This window comes from Ambystoma mexicanum, chromosome 4q (genome assembly GCF_040938575.1).
Source record: "Ambystoma mexicanum isolate Mex_15411 chromosome 4q, UKY_AmexF1_1, whole genome shotgun sequence".
NCBI lineage: Eukaryota > Metazoa > Chordata > Amphibia > Caudata > Ambystomatidae > Ambystoma > Ambystoma mexicanum.
The window spans coordinates 526,628,995-526,638,994 of NC_090928.1; the positions used below are offsets into that span (position 1 = coordinate 526,628,995).

General features: G+C 40.2%; 13 non-coding genes across 13 annotated transcripts; all 13 read right to left on the minus strand.

The window, feature by feature from the left end:
- Window positions 1-242: 242 nt before the first annotated feature.
- TRNAK-CUU (transfer RNA lysine (anticodon CUU)) lies at window positions 243-315 on the minus strand. The gene has a single exon. It is a non-coding gene; the product is annotated as a tRNA-Lys (tRNA).
- A 102-nt stretch (window positions 316-417) lies between these two features.
- On the minus strand, window positions 418-490 carry TRNAK-CUU (transfer RNA lysine (anticodon CUU)). Its single transcript has one exon. It is a non-coding gene; the product is annotated as a tRNA-Lys (tRNA).
- A 1,030-nt stretch (window positions 491-1,520) lies between these two features.
- TRNAK-CUU (transfer RNA lysine (anticodon CUU)) lies at window positions 1,521-1,593 on the minus strand. The gene has a single exon. It is a non-coding gene; the product is annotated as a tRNA-Lys (tRNA).
- A 942-nt stretch (window positions 1,594-2,535) lies between these two features.
- TRNAK-CUU (transfer RNA lysine (anticodon CUU)) lies at window positions 2,536-2,608 on the minus strand. Its single transcript has one exon. It is a non-coding gene; the product is annotated as a tRNA-Lys (tRNA).
- Window positions 2,609-3,638: 1,030 nt separating this feature from the next.
- TRNAK-CUU (transfer RNA lysine (anticodon CUU)) lies at window positions 3,639-3,711 on the minus strand. Its single transcript has one exon. It is a non-coding gene; the product is annotated as a tRNA-Lys (tRNA).
- A 782-nt stretch (window positions 3,712-4,493) lies between these two features.
- Window positions 4,494-4,566, minus strand: TRNAK-CUU (transfer RNA lysine (anticodon CUU)). Its single transcript has one exon. It is a non-coding gene; the product is annotated as a tRNA-Lys (tRNA).
- A 102-nt stretch (window positions 4,567-4,668) lies between these two features.
- On the minus strand, window positions 4,669-4,741 carry TRNAK-CUU (transfer RNA lysine (anticodon CUU)). Its single transcript has one exon. It is a non-coding gene; the product is annotated as a tRNA-Lys (tRNA).
- Window positions 4,742-5,348: 607 nt separating this feature from the next.
- Window positions 5,349-5,421, minus strand: TRNAK-CUU (transfer RNA lysine (anticodon CUU)). The gene has a single exon. It is a non-coding gene; the product is annotated as a tRNA-Lys (tRNA).
- Window positions 5,422-5,523: 102 nt separating this feature from the next.
- TRNAK-CUU (transfer RNA lysine (anticodon CUU)) lies at window positions 5,524-5,596 on the minus strand. Its single transcript has one exon. It is a non-coding gene; the product is annotated as a tRNA-Lys (tRNA).
- Window positions 5,597-7,402: 1,806 nt separating this feature from the next.
- TRNAK-CUU (transfer RNA lysine (anticodon CUU)) lies at window positions 7,403-7,475 on the minus strand. Its single transcript has one exon. It is a non-coding gene; the product is annotated as a tRNA-Lys (tRNA).
- An 875-nt stretch (window positions 7,476-8,350) lies between these two features.
- Window positions 8,351-8,423, minus strand: TRNAK-CUU (transfer RNA lysine (anticodon CUU)). Its single transcript has one exon. It is a non-coding gene; the product is annotated as a tRNA-Lys (tRNA).
- A 525-nt stretch (window positions 8,424-8,948) lies between these two features.
- On the minus strand, window positions 8,949-9,021 carry TRNAK-CUU (transfer RNA lysine (anticodon CUU)). Its single transcript has one exon. It is a non-coding gene; the product is annotated as a tRNA-Lys (tRNA).
- Window positions 9,022-9,628: 607 nt separating this feature from the next.
- Window positions 9,629-9,701, minus strand: TRNAK-CUU (transfer RNA lysine (anticodon CUU)). Its single transcript has one exon. It is a non-coding gene; the product is annotated as a tRNA-Lys (tRNA).
- Window positions 9,702-10,000: the final 299 nt, after the last annotated feature.

Here is a 10,000-nt window from a genome sequence, read left to right on the forward strand (position 1 = left end):
AAATATTGTAAAGAGACTTTCAATTTCTATTTTTTTGGTCAAAAAGCACTAAAATTTTAGTTGTTTTAGCCCAACGTGGGGCTCGAACCCACGACCCTGAGATTAAGAGTCTCATGCGCTACCGACTGAGCAAGCCGGGCTCCTTTGGATGCCCATAGTTTTCTTCCCTATCCCTGCACTGCCGTTTTCCACAGATAGGATGTATTTGTTTCGTCAAAAAGCACTACAATTTTAGTTGTTTTCGCCCAACGTGGGGCTCGAACCCACGACCCTGAGATTAAGAGTCTCATGCTCTACCGACTGAGCTAGCCGGGCTCCTTTGGGTGCCTATAGTTTTCTTCCCTATCCCTGCACTGCCGTTTTCCACAGATAGGATGTATATTTTTGGTCAAAAAGCACTACAATTTTAGTTGTTTTCGCCCAACGTGGGGCTCGAACCCACGACCCTGAGATTAAGAGTCTCATGCTCTACCGACTGAGCTAGCCGGGCTCCTTTGGATGCCTATAGTTTTCTTCCCTATCCCTGCACTGCCGTTTTCCACAGATAGGATGCTGTGTAATCATAGGCTCTGGTGGAGTTTGGAAAGAAAATACACATCAGCCAGAGGCAGAAATAGTCTAAGAAAGTATCAAACACAATTACCAGTCAATATCAGAACGCATAGAAGAATATCAGGAAATAGCCGATTAAACCTGTGTGGAAAAAAGTCTTATTTGTGTTTTCTCCACTTTATTTTATAGTAAGATGATACATACTTTTTCTTTTACAGTGAATACATTAAGGTGTGGTATTGCCCCATTACACATCATCCAGACATGCATTCATATATTGCATGTTAACAATCAAAATATTGCAAATATTGTAAAGAGACTTTCAATTTCTATTTTTTTGGTCAAAAAGCACTAAAATTTTAGTTGTTTTCGCCCAACATTTTCTTCCCTATACCTGCACTGCCGCTTTCCACAGATAGGATATATTTGTTTGGTCAAAAAGCACTACAATTTTAGTTGTTTTTGCCAAACGTGGAGCTCGAACCCACGACCCTGAGATTAAGAGTCTCATGCTCTACCGACTGAGCTAGCCGGGCTCCTTTGGATGCCTATAGTTTTCTTCCCTATCCCTGCACTGCCGTTTTCCACAGATAGGATGCTGTGTAATCATAGGCTCTGGTGGAGTTTGGAAAGAAAATACACATCAGCCAGAGGCAGAAATAGTCTAAGAAAGTATCAAACACAATTTCCAGTCAATATCAGAACGCATTGAAGAATATCAGGAAATAGCCGATTAAACCTGTGTGGAAACAAGTCTTATTTGTGTTTTCTCCACTTTATTTTATAGTAAGATGATACATACTTTTTCTTTTACAGTGAATACATTAAGGTGTGGTATTGCCCCATTACACATCATCCAGACATGCATTCATATATTGCATGTTAACAATGAAAATATTGCAAATATTGTAAAGAGACTTTCAATTTCTATTTTTTTGGTCAAAAAGCACTAAAATTTTAGGTGTTTTCGCCCAACGTGGGGCTCGAACCCACGACCCTGAGATTAAGAGTCTCATGCTCTACCGACTGAGCTAGCCGGGCTCCTTTGGATGCCTATAGTTTTCTTTCCTATCCCTGCACTGCCGTTTTCCACAGATAGGATGTATTTTTTTGGTCAAAAAGCACAACAATTTTAGTTGTTTTCGCCCAACGTGGGGCTCGAACCCACGACCCTGAGATTAAGAGTCTCATGCTCTACCGACCGAGCTAGCCAGGCTCCTTTGGATGCCTATAGTTTTCTTCCCTATCCCTGCACTGCCGTTTTCCACAGATAGGATGCTGTGTAATCATAGGCTCTGGTGGAGTTTGGAAAGAAAATACACATCAGCCAGAGGCAGAAATAGTCTAAGAAAGTATCAAACACAATTACCAGTCAATATCAGAACGCGTTGAAGAATATCAGGAAATAGCCGATTAAACCTGTGTGGAAAAAAGTCTTATTTGTGTTTTCTCCACTTTATTTTATAGTAAGATGATACATACTTTTTCTTTTACAATGAATACATTAAGGTGTGGTATTGCCCCATTACACATCATCCAGACATGCATTCATATATTGCATGTTAACAATCAAAATATTGCAAATATTGTAAAGAGACTTTCAATTTCTATTTTTTTGGTCAAAAAGCACTAAAATTTTAGCTGTTTTAGCCCAACGTGGGGCTCGAACCCAAGACCCTGAGATTAAGAGTCTGAGCAAGCCGGGCTCCTTTGGATGCCCATAGTTTTCTTCCCTATCCCTGCACTGCCGTTTTCCACAGATAGGATGTATTTGTTTCGTCAAAAAGCACTACAATTTTAGTTGTTTTCGCCCAACTTGGGGCTCGAACCCACGACCCTGAGATTAAGAGTCTCATGCTCTACCGACTGAGCTAGCCGGGCTCCTTTGGGTGCCTATAGTTTTCTTCCCTATCCCTGCACTGCCGTTTTCCACAGATAGGATGTATATTTTTGGTCAAAAAGCACTACAATTTTAGTTGTTTTCGCCCAACGTGGGGCTCGAACCCACGACCCTGAGATTAAGAGTCTCATGCTCTACCGACTGAGCTAGCCGGGCTCCTTTGGATGCCTATAGTTTTCTTCCCTATCCCTGCACTGCCGTTTTCCACAGATAGGATGCTGTGTAATCATAGGCTCTGGTGGAGTTTGGAAAGAAAATACACATCAGCCAGAGGCAGAAATAGTCTAAGAAAGTATCAAACACAATTACCAGTCAATATCAGAACGCATAGAAGAATATCAGGAAATAGCCGATTAAACCTGTGTGGAAAAAAGTCTTATTTGTGTTTTCTCCACTTTATTTTATAGTAAGATGATACATACTTTTTCTTTTACAGTGAATACATTAAGGTGTGGTATTGCCCCATTACACATCATCCAGACATGCATTCATATATTGCATGTTAACAATCAAAATATTGCAAATATTGTAAAGAGACTTTCAATTTCTATTTTTTTGGTCAAAAAGCACTAAAATTTTAGTTGTTTTCGCCCAACATTTTCTTCCCTATACCTGCACTGCCGCTTTCCACAGATAGGATATATTTGTTTGGTCAAAAAGCACTACAATTTTAGTTGTTTTTGCCAAACGTGGAGCTCGAACCCACGACCCTGAGATTAAGAGTCTCATGCTCTACCGACTGAGCTAGCCGGGCTCCTTTGGATGCCTATAGTTTTCTTCCCTATCCCTGCACTGCCGTTTTCCACAGATAGGATGCTGTGTAATCATAGGCTCTGGTGGAGTTTGGAAAGAAAATACACATCAGCCAGAGGCAGAAATAGTCTAAGAAAGTATCAAACACAATTTCCAGTCAATATCAGAACGCATTGAAGAATATCAGGAAATAGCCGATTAAACCTGTGTGGAAACAAGTCTTATTTGTGTTTTCTCCACTTTATTTTATAGTAAGATGATACATACTTTTTCTTTTACAGTGAATACATTAAGGTGTGGTATTGCCCCATTACACATCATCCAGACATGCATTCATATATTGCATGTTAACAATGAAAATATTGCAAATATTGTAAAGAGACTTTCAATTTCTATTTTTTTGGTCAAAAAGCACTAAAATTTTAGGTGTTTTCGCCCAACGTGGGGCTCGAACCCACGACCCTGAGATTAAGAGTCTCATGCTCTACCGACTGAGCTAGCCGGGCTCCTTTGGATGCCTATAGTTTTCTTTCCTATCCCTGCACTGCCGTTTTCCACAGATAGGATGTATTTTTTTGGTCAAAAAGCACAACAATTTTAGTTGTTTTCGCCCAACGTGGGGCTCGAACCCACGACCCTGAGATTAAGAGTCTCATGCTCTACCGACCGAGCTAGCCAGGCTCCTTTGGATGCCTATAGTTTTCTTCCCTATCCCTGCACTGCCGTTTTCCACAGATAGGATGCTGTGTAATCATAGGCTCTGGTGGAGTTTGGAAAGAAAATACACATCAGCCAGAGGCAGAAATAGTCTAAGAAAGTATCAAACACAATTACCAGTCAATATCAGAACGCGTTGAAGAATATCAAGAAATAGCCGATTAAACCTGTGTGGAAAAAAGTCTTATTTGTGTTTTCTCCACTTTATTTTATAGTAAGATGATACATACTTTTTCTTTTACAGTGAATACATTAAGGTGTGGTATTGCCCCATTACACATCATCCAGACATGCATTCATATATTGCATGTTAACAATCAAAATATTGCAAATATTGTAAAGAGACTTTCAATTTCTATTTTTTTGGTCAAAAAGCACTAAAATTTTAGTTGTTTTCGCCCAACGTGGGGCTCGAACCCACGACCCTGAGATTAAGAGTCTCATGCGCTACCGACTGAGCAAGCCGGGCTCCTTTGGATGCTCATAGTTTTCTTCCCTATCCCTGCACTGCCGTTTTCCACAGATAGGATGTATTTGTTTCGTCAAAAAGCACTACAATTTTAGTTGTTTTCGCCCAACGTGGGGCTCGAACCCACGACCCTGAGATTAAGAGTCTCATGCTCTACCGACTGAGCTAGCCGGGCTCCTTTGGGTGCCTATAGTTTTCTTCTCTATCCCTGCACTGCCGTTTTCCACAGATAGGATGTATTTTTTTGGTCAAAAAGCACTACAATTTTAGTTGTTTTCGCCCAACGTGGGGCTCGAACCCACGACCCTGAGATTAAGAGTCTCATGCTCTACCGACTGAGCTAGCCGGGCTCCTTTGGATGCTTATAGTTTTCTTCCCTATCCCTGCACTGCCGTTTTCCACAGATAGGATGCTGTGTAATCATAGGCTCTGGTGGTGTTTGGAAAGAAAATACACATCAGCCAGAGGCAGAAATAGTCTAAGAAAGTATCAAACACAATTACCAGTCAATATCAGAACGCATTGAAGAATATCAGGAAATAGCCGATTAAACCTGTGTGGAAAAAAGTCTTATTTGTGTTTTCTCCACTTTATTTTATAGTAATATGATACATACTTTTTCTTTTATAGTGAATACATTAAGGTGTGGTATTGCCCCATTACACATCATCCAGACATGCATTCATATATTGCATGTTAACAATCAAAATATTGCAAATATTGTAAAGAGACTTTCAATTTCTATTTTTTTGGTCAAAAAGCACTAAAATTTTAGTTGTTTTCGCCCAACGTGGGGCTCGAACCCACGACCCTGAGATTAAGAGTCTCATGCGCTACCGACTGAGCAAGCCGGGCTCCTTTGGATGCTCATAGTTTTCTTCCCTATCCCTGCACTGCCGTTTTCCACAGATAGGATGTATTTGTTTCGTCAAAAAGCACTACAATTTTAGTTGTTTTCGCCCAACGTGGGGCTCGAACCCACGACCCTGAGATTAAGAGTCTCATGCTCTACCGACTGAGCTAGCCGGGCTCCTTTGGGTGCCTATAGTTTTCTTCTCTATCCCTGCACTGCCGTTTTCCACAGATAGGATGTATTTTTTTGGTCAAAAAGCACTACAATTTTAGTTGTTTTCGCCCAACGTGGGGCTCGAACCCACGACCCTGAGATTAAGAGTCTCATGCTCTACCGACTGAGCTAGCCGGGCTCCTTTGGATGCTTATAGTTTTCTTCCCTATCCCTGCACTGCCGTTTTCCACAGATAGGATGCTGTGTAATCATAGGCTCTGGTGGTGTTTGGAAAGAAAATACACATCAGCCAGAGGCAGAAATAGTCTAAGAAAGTATCAAACACAATTACCAGTCAATATCAGAACGCATTGAAGAATATCAGGAAATAGCCGATTAAACCTGTGTGGAAAAAAGTCTTATTTGTGTTTTCTCCACTTTATTTTATAGTAATATGATACATACTTTTTCTTTTATAGTGAATACATTAAGGTGTGGTATTGCCCCATTACACATCATCCAGACATGCATTCATATATTGCATGTTAACAATCAAAATATTGCAAATATTGTAAAGAGACTTTCAATTTCTATTTTTTTGGTCAAAAAGCACTAAAATTTTAGTTGTTTTCGCCCAACATTTTCTTCCCTATCCCTGCACTGCCGCTTTCCACAGATAGGATGTATTTGTTTGGTCAAAAAGCACTACAATTTTAGTTGTTTTCACCAAACGTGGGGCTCGAACCCACGACCCTGAGATTAAGAGTCTCATGCTCTACCGACTGAGCTAGCCGGGCTCCTTTGGATGCCTATAGTTTTCTTCCCTATCCCTGCACTGCCGTTTTCCACAGATAGGATGCTGTGTAATCATAGGCTCTGGTGGAGTTTGGAAAGAAAATACACATCAGCCAGAGGCAGAAATAGTCTAAGAAAGTATCAAACACAATTTCCAGTCAATAGTCAATATCAGAACGCATTGAAGAATATCAGGAAATAGCCGATTAAACCTGTGTGGAAACAAGTCTTATTTGTGTTTTCTCCACTTTATTTTATAGTAAGATGATACATACTTTTTCTTTTACAGTGAATACATTAAGGTGTGGTATTGCCCCATTACACATCATCCAGACATGCATTCATATATTGCATGTTAACAATGAAAATATTGCAAATATTGTAAAGAGACTTTCAATTTCTATTTTTTTGGTCAAAAAGCACTAAAATTTTAGTTGTTTTCGCCCAACATGGGGCTCGAACCCACGACCCTGAGATTAAGAGTCTCATGCTCTACCGACTGAGCTAGCCTGGCTCCTTTGGATGCCCATAGTTTTCTTCCCTATCCCTGCACTGCCGTTTTCCACAGATAGGATGTATTTTTTTGGTCAAAAGCACTACAATTTTAGTTGTTTTCGCCCAACGTGGGGCTCAAACCCACGACCCTGAGATTAAGAGTCTCATGCTCTACCGACTGAGCTAGCTGGGCTCCTTTGGATGCCTATAGTTTTCTTCCCTATCCCTGCACTGCCGTTTTCCACAGATAGGATGCTGTGTAATCATAGGCTCTGGTGGAGTTTGGAAAGAAAATACACATCAGCCAGAGGCAGAAATAGTCTAAGAAAGTATCAAACACAATTACCAGTCAATATCAGAACGCATTGAAGAATATCAGGAAATAGCCGATTAAACCTGTGTGGAAAAAAGTCTTATTTGTGTTTTCTCCACTTTATTTTATAGTAAAATGATACATACTTTTTCTTTTACAGTGAATACATTAAGGTGTGGTATTGCCCCATTACACATCATCCAGACATGCATTCATATATTGCATGTTAACAATCAAAATATTGCAAATATTGTAAAGAGACTTTCAATTTCTATTTTTTTGGTCAAAAAGCACTAAAATTTTAGTTTTCGCTCAACGTTTTCTTCCCTATCCCTGCACTGCCGCTTTCCACAGATAGGATGTATTTGTTTGGTCAAAAAGCACTACAATTTTAGTTGTTTTCGCCCAACGTGGGGCTCGAACCCACGACCCTGAGATTAAGAGTCTCATGCTCTACCGACTGAGCTAGCCGGGCTCCTTTGGATGCCTATAGTTTTCTTCCCTATCCCTGCACTGCCGTTTTCCACAGATAGGATGTATTTTTTTGGTCAAAAAGCACTACAATTTTAGTTGTTTTCGCCCAACGTGGGGCTCCAACCCACGACCCTGATATTAAGAGTCTCATGCTCTACCGACTGAGCTAGCCGGGCTCCTTTGGATGCCTATAGTTTTCTTCCCTATCCCTGCACTGCCGTTTTCCACAGATAGGATGCTGTGTAATCATAGGCTCTGGTGGAGTTTGGAAAGAAAATACACATCAGCCAGAGGCAGAAATAGTCTAAGAAAGTATCAAACACAATTACCAGTCAATATCAGAACGCATTGAAGAATATCAGGAAATAGCCGATTAAACCTGTGTGGAAAAAAGTCTTATTTGTGTTTTCTCCACTTTATTTTATAGTAAGATGATACATACTTTTTCTTTTACAGTGAATACATTAAGGTGTGGTATTGCCCCATTACACATCATCCAGACATGCATTCATATATTGCATGTTAACAATCAAAATATTGCAAATATTGTAAAGAGACTTTCAATTTCTATTTTTTTGGTCAAAAAGCACTAAAATTTTAGTTGTTTTCGCCCAACGTTTTCTTCCCTATCCCTGCACTGCCGCTTTCCACAGATAGGATGTATTTTTTTGGTCAAAAAGCACTACAATTTTAGTTGTTTTCACCCAACGTGGGGCTCGAACCCACGACCCTGAGATTAAGAGTCTCATGCTCTACCGACTGAGCTAGCCGGGCTCCTTTGGATACCTATAGTTTTCTTCCCTATCCTTGCACTGCCGTTTTCCACAGATAGGATGTATTTTTTTGGTCAAAAAGCACTACAATTTTAGTTGTTTTCGCCCAACGTGGGGCTCGAACCCACGACCCTGAGATTAAGAGTCTCATGCTCTACCGACTGAGCTAGCCGGGCTCCTTTGGATGCCTATAGTTTTCTTCCCTATCCCTGCACTGCCGTTTTCCACAGATAGGATGCTGTGTAATCATAGGCTCTGGTGGAGTTTGGAAAGAAAATACACATCAGCCAGAGGCAGAAATAGTCTAAGAAAGTATCAAACACAATTACCAGTCAATATCAGAACGCATTGAAGAATATCAGGAAATAGCCGATTAAACCTGTGTGGAAAAAAGTCTTATTTGTGATTTCTCCACTTTATTTTATAGTAAGATGATACATACTTTTTCTTTTACAGTGAATACATTAAGGTGTGGTATTGCCCCATTACACATCATCCAGACATGCATTCATATATTGCATGTTAACAATCAAAATATTGCAAATATTGTAAAGAGACTTTCAATTTCTATTTTTTTGGTCAAAAAGCACTAAAATTTTAGTTGTTTTCGCCCAACGTTTTCTTCCCTATCCCTGCACTGCCGCTTTCCAAAGATAGGATGTATTTTTTTGGTCAAAAAGCACTACAATTTTAGTTGTTTTCGCCCAACGTGGGGCTCGAACCCACGACCCTGAGATTAAGAGTCTCATGCTCTACCGACTGAGCTAGCCGGGCTCCTTTGGATGCCTATAGTTTTCTTCCCTATCCCTGCACTGCCGTTTTCCACAGATAGGATGCTGTGTAATCATAGGCTCTGGTGGAGTTTGGAAAGAAAATACACATCAGCCAGAGGCAGAAATAGTCTAAGAAAGTATCAAACGCAATTACCAGTCAATATCAGAACGCATTGAAGAATATCAGGAAATAGCCGATTAAACCTGTGTGGAAAAAAGTCTTATTTGTGTTTTCTCCACTTTATTTTATAGTAAGATGATACATACTTTTTCTTTTACAGTGAATACATTAAGGTGTGGTATTGCCCCATTACACATCATCCAGACATGCATTCATATATTGCATGTTAACAATCAAAATATTGCAAATATTGTAAAGAGACTTTCAATTTCTATTTTTTTGGTCAAAAAGCACTAAAATTTTAGTTGTTTACGCCCAACGTGGGGCTCGAACCCACGACCCTGAGATTAAGAGTCTCATGCGCTACCGACTGAGCAAGCCGGGCTCCTTTGGATGCCCATAGTTTTCTTCCCTATCCCTGCACTGCCGTTTTCCACAGATAGGATGTATTTTTTTGGTCAAAAAGCACTACAATTTTAGTTGTTTTCGCCCAACGTGGGGCTCGAACCCACGACCCTGAGATTAAGAGTCTCATGCTCTACCGACTGAGCTAGCCGGGCTCCTTTGGATGCCTATAGTTTTCTTCCCTATCCCTGCACTGCCGTTTTCCACAGATAGGATGCTGTGTAATCATAGGCTCTGGTGGAGTTTGGAAAGAAAATACACATCAGCCAGAGGCAGACATAGTCTAAGAAAGTATCAAACACAATTACCAGTCAATAGCAGAACGCATTGAAGAATATCAGGAAATAGCCGATTTAACCTGTGTGGAAAAAAGTCTTATTTGTGTTTTCTCCACTTTATTTTATAGTAAGACGATACATACTTTTTCTTTTACAGTGAATACATTAAGGTGTGG